The 4084-nt window shown below is 40.7% G+C and overlaps 1 long non-coding RNA gene across 1 annotated transcript; it reads left to right on the top strand.

The window, feature by feature from the left end:
• The first annotated feature begins 512 nt into the window (after positions 1-512).
• On the top strand, positions 513-1614 carry LOC148474392 (uncharacterized). Its single transcript, XR_015872886.1, has 3 exons — positions 513-652; positions 1188-1267; positions 1365-1614. It is a non-coding gene; the product is annotated as an uncharacterized LOC148474392 (long non-coding RNA).
• The last annotated feature ends 2470 nt before the right edge of the window (positions 1615-4084 follow it).

Below are 4084 nucleotides of genomic sequence, written 5' to 3'. Positions count from 1 at the left end.
CTTTGGACATTCTATCTTTGGTGTTTTATTCTTATTTTTCTATACCGGTCACACTTGGGCTTTTTTTTGGTATCCTATTGCTTTTCTCTTCTGTTTATTCAGCTTGAGGATAGTACTTCATCATATAATCTCATATATGTGATGATTCAATATTTTTGGTTTATTTTATTATCATTTGAGCACTTATTGTGTAATATATTGTATATTTCTTTGATTATATATCCCATATTATGATCCTGTCATGTGATCACTTTTTGTCTGGTCCCATCCTTTATTTGATCTATTCTTTTAGCATTTTGATGATCCTAGTTTCATTTATTACACTATAGAGTAGATTATTGATATGATTGCATCACATTTTGGTGTTTGTTTTTTGATTTGTTGATGTATGGGCATTTTTGCCCTTACTTTCCGGTGTTTGGCTTCAAATATGGCCGCCGGATGTTGGAGTGTCTGCTTTCAGTTGATTTATGGTTCATTGCATCATATTCAGGTGCCCATCGTTGAGTTAATTGATATCACATGGGGATGTGTGGCTGGGCTTGTTTAAATAAGCATGGTCAGTGACTCTGACCTCTGCTGCTTCCGGAGCTCTGAGCTCCATGTGTGCGCTGTGCAGGTTGCTGTTGATGCTGCCGCTATGAAGGATAAGGTAATGTGTGTCCTGCATTCCATTCAGTTACTAATATCAGTATTGTTGTGCTCAATATTGAGTCTGTTTAAATGATATATTGCTAGTATATACACTTTAGTTTACATGCTTTGGTTTTAAGCAGCCTGGGTTCAAGCATATGAGCCACAGTATATTGTAATATGTTTATATTATCATTAGGACTGACATTGTACCCTCAGTTTATCTAAGATGTTGCTCTATGATATATACTAGTTTGATGATATTGGTATAAGTGTATACTTATGTGTTTTCTATTTATATACTGTCTGATATTGTTTGGAATTGCTTTAGATAGTTATGCACTCTGGGTGCTTTGTCATATAAGATGGTGTTTATTTGTTTGGCACACATATATGTGTGTTTGAATATATGAACACCTGTTTGGTAGATATATAGGTTCATGTATTTTCAGATTCACATCAGGTGCTTGCATGACCATGTATGCATGTGTTCACATATATGGGTATATACATGTACATTTATATTTGCATATATCTTCATTTGTTCTTTATAGGTGATGTTAATACGTCCATATCCTCATTGTGCCAGGCAGCGATTCTGATACAGTATGTTGAACATACATATGATTTCGACGTATGTAATGATTATTTGCTCATTATCTTGTAGGATGGGGCCAGATAGACATTGTCACCATTTCCCTTATTATGTTTTTTTGTTTATTCTTTTGTAGAACTATAAACTTGTGATTTGAAAGACACTAGTCTTGAAAAAGGTCATAAATTGGACCGAAACGTCGACACAACCAAATATGGTGTCTGACTTTAACGTCTAAAAGTTTTTTGAAGAAAAATGTCTCAATAAAATCAATAATTTTTAAGTGAGTGCCTTCATCTGAGAAATTCACAGATATTTCTTATATTTTGGAACCCAAGGGTTTGGAGAGCACCCTGAACATATAACTTTTTAAGGTGAGTGCAGTATCTTGGATGGATATATATATATATATATATATATATATATATATATATATATATATATATATATATATATATATATATATATATATATATATATATATATATATATATGTAGATCTATGGCGCTGCTCCTCAGATTAGTTCAGTCTTAATGGTGGTTGGTAAGAAAACCTTTATCTTCTTTTAATGGTTACTCCCACTATGCTCCTTTTATAGATATAAATAAGGTGGCCGCTTTAGTCCTTGAAAATACCGACTGGTAAATCGGGTAATCTAGGAAGAAAAAGGGGGACAGGGACAATCACCTGATAGTGTAGTGGTTAGTATTAACTTAAATTAGATACAAATATATTCATATGTGCGTACCATGGATATGCTTGTATATTAAGCATATAAGGAACCAATCCTCAGATCACACACAACCGGTTTCCACAGCAGTCTTAACCTTCAGCCAGATTTCACCCACGGAATAGCTGACCAGATAGCTATAAACTTTTTGGAGCATAAAAATTTGCTTCCATAGTGTGGTATATTTTATAAGTATATGGTTTTTAATATATACAAATATACATGTCACACACAAAAACAAACATAAGAACGTAGCTTATCTTATAGGTCGCAGTGGTCAGTTCCAGTAGTAGTACCTCCAGGTACATCTAATAAAAGTCCATATGGACTTAAGTTATATAATTTAAGTTAATACTAACCACTACACTATCAGGCGCTTGTCCTTGTCCCCCTTTTTCTTTATATATATATATATATAGATATAGATATCGCAGAGCCACTGATTGGGGATGGCAACCGACCATCGATGGTTTGCAAACCATCAATGGTCTGACTGAAAACAAGTTGTTTGCCATTGCTGGTGGCCATCAATTTTGCACCATCAATGGCAACCCTCAATCGATGTTTAGGAAACATCGGCAGTTGTGGTCTACACAGATCTCGACCAATCACTAAACAATTGATGGCTTCTAACGATGGCTGAACCATCGATGGTACAGCTGTCAATATCCAGCACTACATTATAACATAAAAATTGCTATTTTTATGGTATACTGTGTTTTAAAAAAATATTTTTTTCAAATAAAATAGTGATGGATAAGTTTAAAATTATGTTCTTGACCTAATTCAGTCATAAAAGAAAACGACAACTTTGGAGCAGTTTTTGGAAAAATAATTTGTCAGTTAAGTGGTTAAACAGCTGCTGTACTGTGACAGCAGCCGTCCAGAGGAAGCCCTGCCCACTGACATCCTTCCCCAGTCAAATCTGAGCACGCAGGAGTTGGTGCTCCTCATTCTGGGCCGCACATCCCCCTGCACCCAGCTTCGGCACCTCACCCCTCCTGCTTCCTTCCAGATCCTCTCTCATCGGCTTCCTTCAACTTCTCTGTAGCGGCCCCCGCCCCCCCCACCTTACCTCACGGCACCTCTCAACCTTCCCCCGACACACACACCCACTCTGGGTCCAACTGGTCCAGCGGAAGAGTGCAGGGACAAAGCGAAGTATCATGACAGTCCACTACCTCAGCATGAAGGTACAGTAAGTGACTGATATTGTCATTTTTAACGTGTATGTGTGTTTATATGTATATGTGTGTATATGTGTATATGTGTAGATAGAGATAGATCCAAATACCTGAATAAGTTTGAGGAAAGATAAGCACCCTGTTTAGGATGGAATATTGCTAGTTCATCAGGGGTTAAGGAGAGAGGGGGCATAGCCAGGATTGTGTCCATCAAAACAATTGCCTATGGCAGGAATAAAGGGCAAGGCCCATACTATGCATTATAAATAGCCTGGAAGAGGAGACATCTTCCTCTTTTCCAGTTCTGGAACCAGACTGGCTAAGTATCACTGTTGCTTTTCTTTTGCTGTCCACTGTGTTTGCTAGCATTGCTTGAATGGCCACCTACATCCAGCCTAAACCCCAGTGTGTCCTTCCACCCCGTGCCCCTGTGCAGCTTACCTTGGTGTCCCCCCCTCCCTGCCTACAACCCCAGTGTTCCCTTCTCTACCATTCCCCATCACCGCTACCCCCTTCACCTCCATCACGCTGCTTAATTAGCGCACCACCCGGCGGCCGAGCCTTCCCCAGGCTTGTCTAGCGGCACACGGCAACCCGTTATCCCACTCCTCCCTCCCCTCTGGCACGCGTGACGGCACCTCCATCTCCTCTCCTTCACTTCCAGCCCGACAGTTGCACCGCCCCAGGCATGCCATGCGGCACCGGCGGCTCGCGATCCCTCTTCCCCCCCCCCCCTCTTCCGGAGCACACGCCGGGACCTCCGTCCCCCCTCAGCCTGACTCACGGGGGGCTCCACAGGTCTCCAGACACCCCCTGCCGGGCCATGCATTTCCCTCCAGCACTGGCCCCGCACGCTACATACCACCGGCTGGCCCCGTCCACTATTCCCCGGTGGCCATTTTAGCCTCCAGCCAGCGCCCAGTCTAAGGCAGAAGTATAAT

The sequence above is a fragment of the Taudactylus pleione genome, unplaced genomic scaffold (genome assembly GCF_031769625.1).
Source record: "Taudactylus pleione unplaced genomic scaffold, aTauple2 ptg000845l, whole genome shotgun sequence".
Lineage (NCBI taxonomy): Eukaryota > Metazoa > Chordata > Amphibia > Anura > Myobatrachidae > Taudactylus > Taudactylus pleione.
This window is presented reverse-complemented; position numbering and strand designations above follow the sequence as displayed.